The following is a 20783-nucleotide window of genomic DNA, read 5'->3' as shown; positions in this document are numbered from 1 at the left end:
AGGCCATGGTATAGGTACTCCGAGATAAGTTACCTTGATTTGGCTACGGGCCATGGTATAGGTACTTATCGATTGTGATTCGTGAGTATCTAATTTCTATCCCTAATGGTTCAACGGATAAATAGATACCGTGTAACGGCCCAAATTTTAGTGGTGTCAGAATAGTGATGTGAGATCACTAAATCCGACATATGAGTTTAGATATTAGTAAGTAAAAGTTAAGTGTGATTTTAGAAATGTTTTTGAATTAGTGAAATTGTGAATTAAAGGAATTTTTTTGATAAAATGAGATAAAAACGAGGTATTAAGACCTCTAATTCCTAAACCGAGCCATAAATATTTTCAGAAATATTTATGGAATGTTACTAAGTTAGTATTAAAGTTTTGTTAAGAAATTTTAACATTTCGGTAGTCAATTGAATAAAAAGGACTAAATTGAATAAGATGTAAAACAGTGGGAAGTGATTAAATAGCTTAAATAATAAATAAGAGGGACTTAAAGAGCAATTTGACCTAAAATAAAATGGGCTGGATGGTTAGGTAAATATTAGCTAAGAAATGGTGTGAACTAAGGGTAAATTGGTAATTTAGTTGAAATTGAATAGTTAAAAAAATTGGGTTAAATTAGGAAATCTAGAGTTTCCTTCATTTTCTTCATCCTCTCCAGAAAAAACACCATTAAAGGGTTCTTTTAAGCTGGTCTCTCATATTTTTACAACATGTAAGCTCAATTCTTGATTATTTCTTGCAATTTTTGTGATTTTGAAACTTTTACAACTAAGTCCTATTATCTAATTCATTAGTTTTTGCTTTTATGAATGATTTAGAAAGTTTCCATGAGTAAGAGCTGAAAGCTTATGATGATTTAGTATGGAATTGGGGTTCTAAGTTTATTATATGATAATTTTATAAAGAGATTTTATAAGAATTGATTTTTTTAGGATCTAATTGTGAAAGTTGTTGGAATTAGGGTTTTGTGTTGAAATTTTGAATGTTAAAGGCTTTGAAGTAGTTTATAATGTCTTGATAAAGTGTTATTTGAGAGGAATTAGCTCAATTGATGAATAAATTAAGCAATGACTAAATTGTAAAAATTAAAAAGTTTAGGGTAATAGTGTAATTTTAAAAATTAAAGGGCATAACTTGTGAAGTAGAATAAAATTGAAATAGATGCTAATGAAGGAATGATTTTATAATTATAGATCAAGAAAATGAAGTGAATCGTGGAAAAGAGAAATTGCAAGAATTGTTCCTAAATTTCTATGACTTTTGCAAATTAGCCGAGGTAAGTTCATATGGCTAAATTCAATGTATTGGTAGGTAAATTTCATACGTGTCATAGTATATTATGGTATATGAATGTCATTAAACTGTAATAATTGTGAAATAATAATATTTGAGTAAAAGTATAAATTAAGTGGGACGATGCAATTGGGTGCTTTCGTTTTGTGTTCAAGATGAATTGACAGAAAAGACCATGGTTAGACCATGGCAACATGTGAGATGTGCTCCCGTATAAGACCATAGTTGGGCTATGGCATCAGTGGGATTCGATTATGTGCTTCCGTATAAGACCTTATTTGGGATATGGCATCGGTGATATATGTGCTTCTGTGTAAGACCATATCTGGGATATGGCATCAGTGTGATTTGTGATCTGTGTAAGACCATGGCTGGGCTATGACTTCAGTGTGTGACATGTGACTATGTGCAAGACCTTAGTTTTACTATGGCATTGTGATAACGAAGTACTTAATTCTGTAATTGTTCCCAAAATTGGATAAGAAAGGTAAGTGATACATTGGCCCAATAGAATATAAAAAAATTGTTATTATGTGACATTGAATCCAAATAAGTGAACTTATCATTGATTTTATGATTGACAGGAGGAATTAATGAATTGTATAATATATGGTTATTGTTAAATGTTCGGTAAGATTTATTTTCTATGCCTATGAGCTTACTAAGCTTATATAAGCTTACTTGTGTATGTTCATTTATCTTGTAGATTAGTGTATATACATTCGGAGGATCGGATCTACATCGAGGATCACATTATCCAGATTTACTCCGGTAGATTTTGTTAAACAACTTTTTGATTTATATGGAATGTAAAGGGGTTGATTTGATAATCTAATAGGATGAACAATTAAGTATGCAATGTAAGTTGAATGTGTTAGTTATAATAAATAATGAAATATACATGTTTTGGCTTGAATTGGTTAATTGGTTGGACTTTATTGGTATATAAATGTGTTTTTATGCAGGAGGTTAGTATGAGGGTGAGAATAATGGTCTTAAATGGCCTATTTTCGTCCACACGGGTAGGCACACAAGTGTGTGTTTAGGTCGTGTGTCTACTATATGGGCATGTGATAAGGTCGTGTGTCCCCTGCAACTTAAAAATGAGAAACAGAATCTCCAGGTTTAGGCATACGACCTGGCACACGGACGTGTGGCTTGGCCGTGTGACACTCACGGGATTTAACATGGCTGTGTGATACGGCCGTGTGAAGTCTGCACCTAAATTGTGAAATTTAATTATCACATGGCCTAGCAACACGGACGTGTACTCAGGCCGTGTGACTCAAGTTTCTTCTTGAATGCAAGTTAGAGAGCTCCACGGGCGTGTGTGACCACACGGCCTACCCACACAGGCGTGTCCCTATCCACACGGGTGTGTGGTCCTGTTTCATGATAAAACTTTCTTAAGTTTTCTAAAAGCTATAAAAGTCCTTAGTTTGATCATGATCTATCTCCAACGTATATTTTGGGCCTCGTAGGCCCATAGAAGGGACTTTAAGCATGTGTTTGAATAATAGTAAATTAGAATGAAGTTTTATGATCGGTTTTTGGGTGTGTTTAATTGTGTTTAAGTCTGGTAATACCTCGTACCCTATTCTGACGTAGAATACGGGTAAGGGGTGTTACATGCCGTGGTTGAGAAAGAGGTTAGTACGAAGTGATACGGGTATGTACGGAATCTATTCAAGTACTACATTGAGAAAGTTTAATGGAACGGTATTTAATCATGTTTAAGACATGAATAAGGTTTGTATTAATGTAATGTTGATTTGGTAATGTGCAAATGGTTGAACTATATTATTTGATGAATTGAATTGCTTAAGTATGAACTTACTAAGCTATGAAGCTTACTGTGTGTTATTTGTCTATGTTTTATATATAGTCAAAGCTAGCTTGGACTCGGGGATTGTCAAGAGTATCGTTACACTATCGATCATTTTGTTGGTACTTTGAAAGCTTTGTATATATATGGTATATGACATGTATAGGCTAGTGTTATTTTGGTATGTTTTGAGCTATGATGTTAGCCATGTGATTTGGCTTGTTAATGATGTAAATGTTGGCTTGTTTTGGTATGTTTGCCATAGTTGTGGATATAGTTAAATGGGTGTTGCTTTGGTTAGTTATCAATGTTTGAGAAATGGTAAATTTTGATGGTTTTGGTATATGGATTTGGTATATTTGTATATGGAAATTAGTAGTTGAATTGATTGATGATATATAGCTTGATATGTGATTGATTTGACTTGTTTCTGGTTGCCTAAAAATGTATTGAAATAGTGTTATTTTGGTTGATTTGTATGCTTTTGGAAAGGGTGACAATTTGGCTTTACAAATGACATATTTTTGTCCACACGGGTAGAGACACAGGGGTGTGTCTCAGCCGTGTGTGACACACGGTTATGTTACACAGTCGTGTGTCCCCTGGGGTAGCCCTATGAATTAAGTCAGTATACCCTACAGGTTTGACACGGCCTAGACACATGGGTGTGTCTACTGATCGTGTGTGTCGCACGGACTTACACACGGGCATGTGACTGACCGTGTGACCCAAGTCAGTAACCTCCCTAGTTTTCCTACAGCCATGGCTCACGGGAGTGTCTTCAGCTATGTGGTACAAGTCAGTATGTATGCCCTGTTTTCACATGGCTTGCGCCACGGGCGTGTCTGGTGGTCGTGTGAAACACACGGCTTGTTCACACAGGCGTGTGAAACACACGGCATTTCATGAAATTTTTCTAAGTGTTCGAAAATTTTTATATGTGATTGGTTTAGTCCCGAATCACTCTTAAGCATGTTTTAAGGTCTCGTAGACCTATTTAAGGGACTTTGTGTATGTGAATGAATGATATGCAATATTGAATGTTTGATAAATGTTATATCGTCCGGTAATACCTTGTAACCCTATTCCGGCGACGGATACAAGTTAGGGGTGTTACATTACAAGGTCGTGTGAATAAACCGTGTAACAACTCGATGCCGTGTGAAATTGGGGTCACATGGCCGTGTTGCCAGGCCGTATGACAAAGCTTAGCTCGTGTGGATCAATAACATGGCTTTGTGGGCAGACCGTGTACAATTCAAATATAGGGTTACACGGCCGTGTCGTTAGGCTATGTACAATTCGAATATATGGTCACACGACCATGTCGCTAGACCATGTAACTCCTTAAGACCGTGTGGACAAACCTGTATTAAAATTAAATAGGCTACATGGTCATGTGGGGTGACCGTGTGGGACACACGACCATGCGGTAGACCGTGTTGCAGGCCATGTGCACCTAAAGTAACTTTAAAATCAAGCTATTTCACCTACCATTACTTTATTACCAACCCATACCATTTGCACCTATAATTACCCATCTTAAAACACACCAAATCATATCAAAACATGTCATATACCATTCAACCTAAGTGCCTAATCAATATGCCCACAAAGGCTCCTCGATTTGTAACTCAAAACAACCAAAATGAAAATGCTCAAGCATACTGAATCATTAACATTGTATGACATTTTCTCAATCACTTACTTAATCACAACTAACCCTTAAAACAAGTTCATGTTTCAACATCATTATATATATCAAAACATATCAAACCTAATGCCTAACATATAACCATTTCATCCATGAAAACATTTAACAAATAACCAAAACAACCATCAAACTATCAACAAAGTGACCATTTCCATCAAGCTATACGTATTTACATAACCTACAAAGCCAACAAGATTCAAAGTCATAAACTAAAAAATCAACATTTCAAACACAAAACTTCCTAGGTACATGCTAAAACCAAAATAAGAGCATCACCAACACTTGAGTTCGGGATTGCCGTTGGATGCTGAATCGATGTCCTGACTGAATAGTACCTAACCTGTGTACGGACAAACAAAAACGTACACTGAGTAACTCAGTGGTATTTCTATAATTTGAAAAATAAGTACAATATGAAACATAAAGGAGCACAAACTTAAAATGAAAATAACATGCAAATCATCAAGTCAAATATGCTATATCACATAATCAACTTAAGCCTATCAAATTTTGCAAGAGAATAATCTTATAACTCATGTGAGATAGATTTCATCTCAAAATTCAATTTCATGATTTCATGGAACATAACATATTAATGTTCCCAATTCAATTCAAAATTCACATTTCATTTTCATTTCCATTTCTAATTTCATTTCTTGTTATTTTTTCATATCAAAATCGCATATAAACCATTTTGTTCTTTATATCCCTATTAACATGACTCGGACTTAAATAGATACATGGATCCAACCAACACACCAGTTTGACACCAGTGCCTCATTGGATAAATCCAAAGCAAATAGTTGTGCTCAGTGCTATCAAATAGATTGGCACCTAGTGTCTCATCGGTTAAACCAAAGCAAATTGGCACCCAATGCTTCACTGACTCATAGTCGAAGAAATACTTGAACTCTTCGTATCCTATGGCATGCCAACTATATCCATCTCTACCCAAACAATTAATAGGGTTTTCATTTCATAATCCAATACCAACAAATGTCTCAATTTAACAGTTATTTCAATCAAGTAAACACTTATTCAACATATATAGTAGTCATAATTATCCTAATTCATACTCAATTTTCATAATTAATAAAAATACACATATTTTATCAAACATATTCATTTCAATCCTCATAATCATTATTTGATTCAAATCATCTCAAGTGAATAAGAATTCTCACATCATATTCTTACCATGAATGAGCAAATCAATATGCATCAATTTATTGATGCGTTGTTGAGAGCACCAAAAATATTCTATTCCCTGTAAAATAATAAAAATAACAGTAAAGGGAAAGTAGGGTCGAATCTTCAGGAACCGGATTGTACGAATGCTCGTTTCTTGAAATCTTGGACAATTTCTTGGCCAAAAAACTTGCGTTCCTAAAAAAATAAATAAAAAACAGAATTAAGAATTTCGATTTGGAAAAATAAAAATAGTATTTAAATTAAATTGAAATTGCGAAATTAAAGAAATGACGGAAATTGAGATGGAGAATATATAAAAATAATAAAGAGAGTTAAAGGAATAGAAATTCTTATTGGTAGATTCCAGCCTCCAGTTGTCTCATTCCGTCTTGGATTCAATCCTCGGCTTTTAAATAACCCTTCTCAACTCAAGTAAGCCAGTTATAGTGGAAGAGGACGCCTACGACCACCAGCTCCAAAGATTAGACTTACGATTTTTAGGGAACCTGACTCTAGCCAGTAATCTATGCTAGATCAATGCTTCTCAATGGCGAATCCCACGCCATTTTGTCTCTTTGGCTTGCCAACCTCTGACGCAGTAAGTTAATGAATAGACTGTGTAATCCTCCCAAAACATACAAAGCGGCCGCCTTTGCATATGATGAAAAGCTTACTTCTTAAGGGCCATGGACGGAAGCGTCAGCCCGTAGTGCGGAGAAATGATGAATAATTGACGAGAAGGCTAAGTACGGATTCTAGGCCTCAAGAACCCTTTTTGGGGAATATTGACAACTTTCGGCTAGATAGGTTGTAGTGGCTCATGATAATGGTGGAAAAGAAAATAAATATAAAAATGGAAAAGGGAATTTTATTGAAAGAAAATATGAAGAAACAAAAGCCTAGACTTACAGGGGGAGAGTGTTTACAGAAAAAGTTCCACCCCAAATAGAGTCACTTCACCCCCAATTTATAGTGCTAGGGAGATAGTCTAATTGAACTTAAATTCTAAAAAGATAAATACATTTAATTAAAGATAAATAAAGATAATTAAAATAAAATCCTAAATTTGAATAATCCTAATAATTATCTTAATATTAATTATCCTAATAAAATGGAGTCTTATAAAATAAAATCTCTTCTTTTTGCTTTTTAGTCCTTGTGTCTTCCATGCTTGCACTTTTGGCACAATCTTTTTCTTGTGTTGCATATCAACCCATTGTGTCTCCAAATCCGCACTTTTGTCCCTTAATTTTGCTTTTGCCTCCAAATCAGTCCCTAAAAGATAAAAAGACATAAATAGCTCAAATTAGTAGGATCAAGCTCAGAATAAACACATGATTAATACATAAAAATACGTTATTCTAGAGCATTATCAAATTCTCCCTACTTAGCCCATGCTTGCCCTCAAGTATGGTTCCTGTCCACAGTGAAAGTTAGCTTCTGCCATAAAAGAAATACCACCCCAAAGTTTTATAAGAATTAGTTAAAAAGGCATATGAAAAATAAAGAGAACCCTAAGCTTGCTTTAGGTAAAATAGAAAAAGTTTTCCAATTAATACACACAGTAATTAAAATCGATGAATTATTTCATGGAAATTAGGTGGATTACTAAACCTACCAAGACACCTTTTTTGTTTCTTCTTTAGTCCCAAACTTTATTTATTTACATATATTTTTTCTTTTTTTTCTCCCTTTTTTTTTCTCTTTTTACTTATTTTATTTTATTTTATTTATGCATGTGTGTATGTATGTTGAACCTTTTGACGCAAAGAGTGATGACAGCCAAGCACCAAACCCCGGTTACTCAGCCCAACATACTTTTTATTTTTCTTTATTTTTCCTAAGAACATGTCGAACCTTTTAACGCGATGAGTGATGACAACCCAAGCACCAAACCCCGGTTACTCAGCCCAACGCATTCTTAAGAATTAATTCCGATTAATGGAGCTTTAACTTTCACATCACACAACCTTTTGACTTGAAGTAGAATGACAACCCAAGCACCTTACCCCGGTTACTCAGTTAGTCACGTTCTAAGCTGTACTCATAACCATGGAAAAATTTATTAACAATGAAATTAAAATTTTGAGAACTTCGGGAAAAACAATTTAAATGTCAAGAACAAGTTTCAATAATCACTTAATAGCCATGAACATTAATTAAGCATGCAATCATTTTAAGCGTTCACTTTAGATTAAACTTGATCAATTTTACAAAAAGCAAGATAGAGTTAACTCCATTAATCACAATTATTTTTAGCCTAATAAAAATAAAATAGTGGAGATGGCATCATCTATGGGAAAAATCATAACTTCCCTAGAAGGCAAGAATCATGCATGAAAGTCAAACCGTGGCAAAGTCATGGTTAAATTCTTGGGCATGAAAAGAGGCAAGATATTCCAAAAAAAATAATGAGCCAGCAACAATAGCAACAACCAAACCAGCAGCAACAACAAAAATTCAGCAGCTAAAACGACATGAATAACTTCCTCCCCCTACTTAAAACACATAGTCCTCGATGTGGAATAAATAAATAAATAGGTAGAAGAAAAGTTTAGAAGAACTCCCCGTGTAATCACTGTCGTTCGCATATGATGGTGATGAGATTCGCTAGTTGCTAGCCAAAAGTGTCGAGTCGAGCCTCGATACGCTCGAGGCGTTGTTCAATGGTCATCGGAAGTTGGGCTTGAGTGGGTGCATTGTCATGATGTCACTGTCGAAAGACTTGTTCAGTCGGTGTGGTGCGAACGCCTGGAGGGACAAAAAGAAAGGAAGATGGAGTGCCAACGAGCAACCCCATTGAGTCGAGACATTGAGTATCCAAAGGATCAGCCTGACAAGCAACATATAATTTTGAAACAGGAGCATTAGTACCATGTAGAGAAAATAGCAGTTGCGTAATAAAAGAGCCCAAAATTAGAGGTCGTTTTGCATTTATAACATGCTCAAATTGTAACGCATACCAATAGCCCAAGTTTACCAGACAACCGGTATACATACACCATAATAAAAATAATTCCATCTTTGAGACAGTAGCCGGAACATCTTGATAGCCTGAAAAATTATAAGCCAAATAACGGTGTATGTAACATAAGGCAGGGTTACGAAACCACAAATCCTTTGAGGTTTTCGAGCTATATGTGGATTCGGCATTATCAGTTAATAAAGCAAAGGCCTCGTTAGCCTTAAAATCTGCAGGAAAAGTACATAAACTGTGTTCATAATCACTGCTCATAGAATAGTCCTCAGTCACAAAAGATAGTGCTATGTTAAAATCAGTAATGGACAAGCGATGCAAAGTACCAAGCAATCGAAATCGAATAACATTAGGTGTATCTAACGAAATATTACCGTGTCGATGAAAGTGACATGTAGAATAAAATTCCAACACCAGTTCATAATATGCACAATGAGAAAAATATCAAAATTCCTGACCCAACCAATATTGTGAAAATAACTAGTGATGTCAATTCCAATCCGCAGAGTATCCAAAATAGGCAATGATAAGCATTTGCAAGGTACGAGTTGTTTGTGGCGTAAGCAATCATACATGTTCCGGCTAGCAGTAGTATTGAACTGTAAATTATCGTTTAGATGGCACTCGGGTGGTAAGATGGATGTCCGAGACCGGTAGTGTAACGCCCCCACGCCCGAGACCATCGCCGGAGTCGAGTATGAGGTGTTACTAAGCTTAATTTAACATATTTAGAACTTTGGATTATTTATTTCTACATTCACAGCTTTTAAGCTACTTGCATCACAGTCACAAGAAAAATCATATCTCGAGTTAAGAAACTCGAAATCAAGATACGTAAATTTTCCCTAAATCTAGACTCATATACCTATCTACTAATTTTTTTCTAGAATTTTTAGTTGGGCCAATTAGTACATTTGATTAGTTAAAGTTACCCCTGTTTCAGGACTTGACTGGTCTGACCTCTGTTTACTACGAACCACATTTCTCTCTGTACAAAATCCATATGACTATGAGGTTTATTTATACTGAAACTAGACTCAATAAGGATTCTGAGAATATAAAATACACTACCTAATTATATCTTTACAATTTATGGTGAATTTCTAAAGTTGGAAAAGGGGATTCAGAAACTGCTATGACCCTGTTTCACTAAAATTCAAATATCTTGTAACATATAATTCCTTTACCTGTTTCATTTGTTTCATGTGAAACTAGAAATAATAAGATTCAATTTGATATGTAGTCCATCACTAAATTCAATTGCTATGATTTTTAGTAAATTTTCAAACTCGCGTCAGTGTTGCTGCAGTATTCTATTTATGGCAAATTTCATCCTTTTATGAGTTTTTATGCACTAAGTATCTTAATAGTTTTCCTTAACATCAAACATAATCTACACTAACCATTTTCATAATTTATCATTATCAAGCATTTCCTCAACCATTCCACAACCATACCATAAGATCATTTTCACAAAATAGGTATATTGCTATACATGCCATACTTAAATTTACAAGCCATTTACCAAAAGTCTTCCGGATAGTGTGACTGAGCCTTCGACCTATCCCGACTCCTGAGCTGGCTTGTCCAAAACTACAATAAGTAAGAAGGAGGGAGTAAGCATAAATGCTTAGTAAGTTCATATGCAAATAATAAGTAACATAACAAACAGTTATACCAATCAACATTAGCATACATCACTAAAACACATATCACATTTCTAAACATCATTCCTCATCATCTTATTACCTTATAGTGGTTGTATCAATACTCAACCCGGGGGTTAAATACATACCTGTCCAAAATAACCATTTCACATCACTCACCAATACTTCTCTTTACATCTCGAATATTCCTCCATTAAGTAGAACTTTACCCGTTGAACACATCGGAATATAATTCGGATACATGGATAACTTGCACATAAGTGTCATATATGCAATCAAGCAATCATGTAACCCGCCCATAAGCGAACTCGGACTCAACTCAACGAGCTCGGGCGTTCGCATCCATAAGTGAACTCGGACTCAACTCAACGAGTTCGGATGCCTAGTTACATCTCACGAACTCGGACTCAACTCAACGAGTTCGGACATTTGCATCCATAAGTGAACTCGGACTCAACTCAACGAGTTCGGATGCTCAACCATCCTAGTGACATGTCACTTGTATCCTAATATATTCCTAAGGTTCAAACGGGATTTTTCTTGAACACTTATCCTTGCCGTCTTCCGTAGAATGCCGAAATCAATACTCGGTAACAATTATATTTAACAAGTAGCTCACATAATTTACATATTATTTGAAATTAACCACAAAGCATACATTTCATAATGAAATTCAGCATAGCACATAATTAATATCAATAACTTAAAAATAACAATTATGCTACATTATTTACACATGAACTTACCTTGGTACCAAAATACAAAGACTTTGCAATTTAGTCCACAATCTTTTCTTTTCCTCGATTGAGGTCGATTCCACGTCTTTCTTGATCTAAAATAACACATTTAGCTTATTTAATACTCACATTATCAAATTAATCCTTAACACAAATTTTGGAAAAATTACAATTTTACCCCTAAACTTTTGCATATTTACATTTTTGCCCCTAGGCTCGGGATTAAAATTTATTCATTATTCTTATGTTTTACAACATGCTGATCACTTTTCTCTTCTATGGCAACATCAAATTCTCACTCTAACATGTACTTGTGACTATTAGGTATTTTTACCGATTAAGCCCTTTTACTCGTTTTTGCTTAAAATCGAGTAGTACAAGTTGTCTAACATAATTTAAAACTTCATATTCCATCATAAAACATCAAAATACACAAATTTCACCTATGGGTATTTTTCCAAATATAAACCCTAGGTTAAATTATTGCTAACATAAGCTTTATCGAGTTACTAGGATCTCAAAAACGTAAAAATCATTAAAAACGGGGCTTGGAATCACTTACTATGGAGCTTGGAAGCTTGAAACAAACCCTAGCTATGGAGAACCCTTGAAATTTCGGCCTAATGAAGAAGATGGACAAAAATTGGCTTTTAATTTTGTTTTTAATTCATTTTAATAACTAAATGACCAAAATACCCTTACTACTAAACTTTTCAAAAATTCCTTCCATGTCCTAATTTTCTCCATGAACTTAAAATTGGTCAAATTTCTATTTAAGACCTCCTTATTAATATTCCAAAACAATTTCATACTAAAAACTTCTAGAATGCAAGTTTTGCAACTTATTCGATTTAGTCCCTACTTTCAATTTAAGCACTTTAGGCATAGAATTTCATCACGAAATTTTCACACAATCATGCAATCATATCATAAACCTCAAAATAATTATAAAATAATTATTTCTATCTCAGATTTATGGTCACGAAACCACTATTCCGATTAGGCCCTAATTCAGGATATTACAGGTAGGTTCGGCCACGAGTAGGCAGTGGTTGCTGGTCGTGGTGACTCTCGGCACGAGCAGAACTTGCGGCATGGTCAGAGGTGTCGGTATTAGTGTTAGAGTAGGTCCCGGCATATGTGGACGTGGGTTGGGCCGAAGCTCGGGTAGTCCTATCTCGGTGGGGCTGGTGGTACGACGGTTCAGGTGCCACTCCTAGTGGTGGCGTCGTGGCGTGGGTAGCAAGGGGTGACGGCGGTGGTAGGGAGAGATGGGGGTATTCGACTTGGAGAGGTGATGGTGGTGTGGCGTTGTTTGCGTTGTGCGACGAGGAAGAGGCTGTTTTGTGGGGTGGCATCATGGCTTCGTCGGGGTTCGGCGATGGCGTGGGCGAGGTGTTCGTTGTGTCGGTAGACGGCTCGATCAGCATTGCGCGAATCAGCGAGGGTGACGTAACTTCGGCGATGTTGGGCGACGGCGTGGGAGAAATCAGTGGCGAGGGAGTAGCGCCATGCATCGGCAAGGAAGAAAAAGAAGAGGAGGGGGTGTCGGCACTCAAGTCAATGACTTGAAGAGCGGAGAAGTGGCACCGGCGATGGTTCATGGTGAAAGAGGGCTCGACGCCGGCGCGGCTGTGAATTCGCACCATGGTGGACGGCAATCGACGGTGAAAGGGGTTGGGGAGATGGGTGCGGCGGCTATGGAAGAAAATGAGGGAAAATTTTAGGGATTGGGGTTTTTTAGTTGCTGAAATGTGGTGTTTGGCTGCAGGTGTAGGGCTAGTCTAGGGCAGGAATAAGGATAGTGATATGGGCTGGAGTGGGGCTGTTTAGCTGCAGGTTTAAGGCTTTTCTTCCCCTTGCACTTTACTTCCGTCTCGGTTCACCTATTTAAAAGAAGAGAATTTTATTAATATAATAAAATAAAATAAATATAATAATAATAATAATAATAATAGAAATAAAATTTAAAATTAAAGATTGGGTTGTCTCCCGATAAGCACTTGTTTAACATCGTTAGCTCGACGCCTTGAAAGGTTTTATGGTGGTTCTAACTGAATTTTCTCGACCGTGTGGGGCCTAGAAATTCTCGTAAAATGGCTTCAGCTGTTGACCATTGACTGTGAACCGCTTTCCTGATTCTTCACTTTCTATTTCAACTGCGCCATGTGTAAATACTTTAGTCACAATAAAAGGTCCTTGCCACCGAGATCGAAGCTTACCTGGGAATAGCTTTAATACGGAGTTATAAAGCAAAACTCTTTGTCCTACTGAGAAATGCTTCTGAACTATACTTTTGTCATGAAACAACTTCGTTTTGTCTTTATAAATTCGAGCATTCTCGTAGGCATCATTTCGAATTTCCTCCAAGTCTTGAATGTCCAATTTCTTTGCCTTCCCTACGGGCTCTAACTCCATGTTACATTGTCGAATAGCCCAATAAGCTTTATGCTCCAACTCTACTGGTAGATGACACGCTTTGCCAAAAACAAGTCGATACGGGGTTATGCCAATTGGTCCCTTATACGCCGTCTGATAAGCCCAAAGTGCGTCATTGAGCCGAAGACTCCAATCCTTATGGTTGGGTCGAACCGTTTTTTCCAAAATTGACTTGATCTCCCTGTTTGAAACCTCTACTAGGCCATTTGTTTAGGGATGGTAGGCTGTTGCTATACGATGATGAACTCCATATTTTGATAATAGTGCCTCCATGACCTTGTTGCAAAAGTGGGTACCACAATCACTGATCAAAGCTCGAGGTGTTCCAAACCTTAAAAAAATAGTTCGTTTTAGAAACTCCACAACAGTTTTAGCATTATCATTGTGAGTAGGCTTTGCTTCTATCCACTTAGAAACATAGTCTACTACAAGAATTATATATATGTTTCCAAACAAAGAAATAAAGGGGCTCACGTAATCAATGCCCTATACATCAAAAATCTCACATACATGAATCGGGGATAGGGGCATTTGATTTCGTTTAGTGATATTATCTGTATGCTGGCATTTATCGCAAGACTTACAAAAGTTAAACGCTTCGCGAAAGATTGTAGGCCAATATAGCCCACACTCCAATACCTTGTGAGCTGTCGGCTTAGGGCCAAAGTGACCTCCACAAGCTTCTGTGTGACAAAAAGTAAGGATAGAGGTTACCTCGGTTTCTAGAACATATCACCGTATTATCTAATATGAGCAATGTTTCCACAAGTATGGATCGTCCCATATGTAATTCTGAGCTTCGCGTCTAAGCTTGTTTTTTACGGATCGAGCTAACTCAGTGGGCAACGATCCCATGGTTAAGAGATTAACTATGTCTGCATACTATGAATAGTAAGCCTCGGTTGAGAATAAGCTTTCGTCAGGGAACTCATCCTTTATGGGATCATCATCAAACGGAGTTTTTATCTTACTCAAGTGGTCGGCCACCAGGTTTTCACACCCTTTTTTGTCACGAATCTCGATGTCAAATTCTTGAAGCAGTAAAATCCACCTAATGAGCCTTGGCTTTGCTTCCCTCTTTGCGATCAAGTACCTAAGAGCTGCATGGTCAGAAAAAATAATCACCTTAGATCCCAGTAAATATGATCGAAATTTATTTAAAGCAAACACAATAGCTAAAAGTTCTTTTTCTGTGGTTGTGTAGTTGCTTTGTGCAGCATCTAGGGTCTTTGAGGCATAACAGATCACATGAGGCTCCTTGGCTATCTTTTGTCCCAAGACGGCTCCCACGCTGCATTCGCTTGCGTCGCACATAATTTCAAAGAGATAGTTCTAGTCTGGTGCTTGTACTATAGGGGTAGTTACCAACTTTTGCTTAAGTGTATCAAAAGCCTCCTTGCATTTTGGGTCAAACTCAAATTTCTTGTCTTTCTGCAACAGCTTGCATAATGGTTCAGCTATTTTTGAGAAGTTTTTTATAAAACGCCTGTAAAATTCTGCATGGCCAAGAAAAGAACGTATCTCTCTAACAGTAGAGGGATATGGCAGAGAATTTATAATGTCAATTTTGGCCTTATCAACCTCAATTCCCTTAGATGAGACTATATGACCTAGAATCAAACCTTTGTCTACCATAAAATGACACTTTTCATAGTTCAAGACAAGATTAAATTCTATGCACCTGTTCAAAATTATCGTAAGGTTTTCAAAGCATTCAGTAAAACAGTTTCCATACACGGTAAAATCATCCATAAACTCATCCATAAACACTTCAATAATTTTTTCTACATATTCGAAAAATATACTCATCATGCATCTTTGGAAGGTAGCTGGTGCGTTGCAAAGTCCAAATGCAATCCTCCTGTATGCAAATGTACTGAACGGGCATGTAAAAGTGGTCTTCTCCTAGTCCTCTGGCGCAACAGGGATTTGGAAAAAACCTGAATATCCATCAAGACAACAAAAATGAGTTTTACTAGCTAAACGTTCAAGCATTTGATCTATAAAAGGAAGAGGGAAATGATCTTTTCTAGTATAAGTGTTCAACTTCCTGTAATCGATGCAGACACACCACCCGTTCTGCACTCGGACCGGTACTAAGTCACCCTTAGCATTTTTCTTTACTGTCACGCCCGTTTCTTGGGCACGACTTGTACCAGACTTACCCATTTGCTGTGAGAAATGGGGAAGATGATGTCAGCATCCAGCAACTTAATTATTTCCTTTTTTACCACCTTCATCATATTCGGGTTTAAACGTCTTTGTGTCTCTCTCCTTGGTTTCGTGTTCTCCTCCAAGTAAATCTTGTGGGTGCATGTCAAAGGGCTTATCCCTTTCAAGTCAGCAATGGTCCAGCCAATCGCCTCCTTATGACTCTTCAGGACCTGGATCAAACTTTCCTCCTCGGGTTTAGAGAGTTTATTTGAAATTATAATGGGTAAGGTATTACCTTTTCCTAAAAATGCATACTTGATATGCGCGGGAAGCGGTTTCAATTCCAAATCTGGAACCTGCACAACAGAAGGTAGAAGTTTAGTTTCTGATGAGGACAATAATGTATTAACAAATTCATAATCATCATATCTATATTCAGATTTGTCTTCATAAGTTGACTCAAAAGTCTCGTCTACTAATGAGTCAACCAGGTCGACACAGTTTACGCTCAAGATTTCGCTTGGATGGCTAATGGCATCATAAACATTGAATTTCACGATCTCCCCATCAAATTCCATTGTAAGAGTGCTGCTTCGGACATCGATCTTGGTGCTAGTAGTACTAAGGAAGGGTAGGCCCAACAGGAGGTCCGAAGATCCAGCAGTGTTGTCCTCCTCCATCTTTATTACGTAGAAATCTGCAGGAAAAATAAGTTCATTAACTTTTACCAAGACGTCCTTGAGGACTCCTTCGGGATGCACGATAGACCTGTTCGCCAATTGAATAATAACACCTGTCTTTGTCAAAAAACCCGCGTTAAGTGATTCATAAATAGAATAAGGCATTACATTTATGAAGACCCCTAAATCGCACATAGCCTTTTTAATTCCTAAATGGCCAATTTTGCATGGAATAGTGAACATACCCCTATTTTTGCATTTAACCGGCATTTTTCGCTGTAGCACTGCGGAAACATTCTCACCAACACTTACCTTTTCATTACCTGTTAGTTTTCGTTTGTTGGTGCAAAGCTCTTTGAGGAACTTGGCATACCGCGGAATCTGTCTGATGGCATCTTATAGTGGTAAATTGATCTCAACATTCCTGAATGTTTCGAGGATCTCATTGTCTTCCTTACTTTTTCGACACTGATTTAATCATCCTGGGAATGGAGGTTGGATTTTTGGCAGTGGGGGTTTCGCTCGGATCTGTTCGTCATTTTCTGGAGTTTCCTGGGTGATTTCTTGACCAAGATTCTTGCCAGGAATTGGTTCCAGCACCTTTCCACTTTGCAACGTTACTACATTTGCATTCTTTCTCAGGTTTGGTTCTGTTTGCGACGGTAACTTCCCTTGAGAACTCAATTTCTCAATTGACGTGGTCAATTTTCTTATAGATGCCTTCTTTTGTTTTTGGAAATTAAGAATTTTCTGTTGAAAATCAAGGACATTAGCTGCTAATTTATTGACCAAAGTTTCCAGAGAATTACCTGAATCTTGTAGCTGTTGTGGGGCTCGATTTTGGTATGGCTGGTTATATCGTAGATTAGCCCCATAACTAAAGTTAGGGTGGTCCCTCTATCCTGGGTTGTAGGTATTGGTGTAAGGGTCGTATCGTCTTTGTGGTGGCCTAGGAAAATTTCCCACAGCATCTAAATGGGCTATAGTATCGTCACACAGACTAGGGCACGCATCAATCGTATGTTCAGGTGTAGCACATATTCTACATACTCGGGCTAGTTTTGTTTTTTCTACAACAAGGGAATTCATAATATTAGTAAGTCTATCAAGTCTATCCTCAAAGGTAGAATTACTTAGTTGGTGAACCCTTCTAGGGGGTTCAGGATTGGCTCGAAATTGCTGGGAATTTACAGCCATTGTGGAGATTAAGTCTCTTGCTTGTTGTGGAGTCATGTTGACTAACGCTCCTCCACTCGCGGCATCTACCATATTCATCTCCATTGGTTTCAAGCCTTCATAAAAGTACTGGAGCAAAGACTGTTCCGTTATACCGTGTTGTGGGCAACTTGCACACAACTTCTTAAATCGCTCCCAATAGTCGTATAGAGTCTCTGCGTCTTTTTGCCTTATGCCCACGATTTCTCTTCTTAACTCAGCTGCACGCGATGCAAGGAAAAACCTGTTAAGAAATAAGCGAGATAGATCAGCCCAAGTTGTAATGGATTCAGGAGGTAAATAAAATAACCATTCCCTAGCTGAATCTGCTAGGGAAAAAGGGAAAGCGCGCAATTTAATTTAGTCCTCAGTTACCCCCTGAGGTTTCATACTCAAACAAACCATATGGAATTCTTTTAAATGCTTGTGGGGGTTTTCATTTTGTAACCCACGGAAAGTTGGCAGTAGCTGAATCAAGCCTGACTTTAATTCAAAATCAGTATCCATAGTAGGATACGCGATGCATAGTGGCAGTTGTTCTTTCGGCGCTTCGGCCAGTTGCCGAATTGTCTGAGCCATAGGTTGAGGTGCTAAATTAGGGTTTTCGTTAACCCTAGCGTTAAGCACTTCTTCTGGGGAATCGACTTCTACTTTTTCACTTTCAAAAGTTTGAATAGGGTTTTCGTTAACCCTAGACTCTGCTTTGTCGTCGATTCTGATTTTTGGCGGTGGATTACTTTGAGTCCCAACCACCGTTGACTGCTTTTTTTTTAGCTTTGTTTCCGTGCGATTAGCTCTCGCAGTCTTTTCAATCTCTGAATCAAACGCAAGAGTTCCTGGAGCAAATCTGGTCATAAGAAAAAAAAACAAGATTAGTACGTTACCGATCCCCGGCAACGGTGCCAAAATTTGATGCGTCATTGAGAGCACCAAAAATATCCTATTCCCTGTAAAATAATAAAAATAACAGTAAAGGGGAAGTAGGGTCAAATCCTCAGGGACTGGATTGTACGAATGCTCGTTTCTTGAAATCTTGGACAATTTCTTGGCCAAGAAACTTGCGTTCCTGAAAAAATAAATAAAAAAAATAGAATTAAGAATTTCGATTTGGAAAAATAAAAATAGTATTTAAATTAAATTGAAATTGCGAAATTAAATAAATGACAGAAATTGAGATGGAGAATATATAAAAATAATAAAGAGAGTTAAAGGAAAAGAAATTCTTATTGGTAGATTCCAGCCTCCAGTTGTCTCGTTCCGCCTTGGATTCAATCCTCGGCTTTTAAAAAACCCTTCTCAACTCAAGTAAGCTAGTTATAGTGGAAGAGGACGCCTATGACCACTAGCTCCAAAGATTAGACTTACGATTTTTAGGGAACCTGACTCTAGCCAGTAATTTATGCTAGATCAACGCTTCTCAATGGCAAATCCCACGCCATTTTGTCTCTTTGGCTTGCCAACCTGTGACGTAGTAAGTTAACGAACAGACTGTGTAATCCTTCCAAAACATACAAAGCGACCGCCTTTGCATATGATGAAAAGCTTACTTCTTAAGGGCCATGGATGGAAGTGTCAGCCCGTAGTGCGGAGAAACGATGAATACTTGACGAGAAGGCTAAGTACGGATTCTAGGCCTCAAGAACCCTTTTTGGGGAATATTGACAACTTTCGGCTAGATAGGTTGTAGTGGCTCATGATAATGGTGGAAAAGAAAATAAATATAAAAAGGGAAAAGGGAATTTTATTGAAAGAAAATATGAAGAAACAAAAGCCTAGACTTTCAGGGGGAGAGTGTTTACAGAAAAAGTTCCACCCCAAATAGAGTCACTTCACCCCCTATTTATAGTGCTAGGGAGATAGTCTAATTGAACTTAAATTCTAAAAAGATAAATACATTTAATTAAAGATAATTAAAGATAATTAAAATAAAATCCTAAATTTGAATAATCCTAATAATTATCTTAATATTAATTATCCTAATAAAATGGAGTCTTATAAAATAAAATCTCTTCTTTTTGCTTTTTAGTCCTTGTGTCTTCCATGCTTGCACTTTTGGCACAATCTTTTTTCTGTGTCGCATATCAGCCCATTGTGTCTCCAAATCCGCACTTTTGTCCCTTAATTTTGCTTTTGCCTCTAAATCAGTCCCTAAAAGATAAAAAGACATAAATAGCTCAAATTAGTAGGATCAAGCTCAGAATAAACACATGATTAATACATAAAAATACGTTATTCTAGAGCCTTGTCATTTATAATCATTTCGGATTATAGAAAGACAAACCGTATACTCCAAGCTATTTGTTGACGACTTTATCTTTTCCTTTCTTTTTCGAGGAATCCGAGTTGAGGTTAGATGCGGAATAAACAAACAACACATTTCATCAATACACAATCAACTTCACATTCAATTGCTAATATATACAACTTTTGCATTTTATTCAATTTTGCCCCTAAAATCGAGACAACATAACTTCCACATTTAAACTTAATTTTTTATACCAATTTCACTCTAGGCCAAATTTAACTCCCTATTTCTCATTTCTACCCCAAAACTTTGAAATTTTTGCAATTTGGTCCTATTGCACAAAATCAACAATTAACTTTACAATTTAGTCCTTTATCAATTCTAAACTTAAAATCTATCAAAATAACACCTCAAACTCTAAATATTCAAAAATTGTAACACCCTAAATCTTTACCAGTGCAAAAAATTATAACATGAATTAGCTAAATTGAACTACGAGGATTCTTAGAACATAAAAATAACAAGAAACGAGTAAAATTACACTAACCAATTTGAGCTTCAAAGCTTTCTTCTTCCTCTCCAATTTTAGCATGCAAAAATGAAGATGAGAGGTTTGTTTCTCTTTCTCCCCACTTTT

This window comes from Gossypium hirsutum, chromosome A02 (genome assembly GCF_007990345.1).
Source record: "Gossypium hirsutum isolate 1008001.06 chromosome A02, Gossypium_hirsutum_v2.1, whole genome shotgun sequence".
Lineage (NCBI taxonomy): Eukaryota > Viridiplantae > Streptophyta > Magnoliopsida > Malvales > Malvaceae > Gossypium > Gossypium hirsutum.
This window is presented reverse-complemented; position numbering follows the sequence as displayed.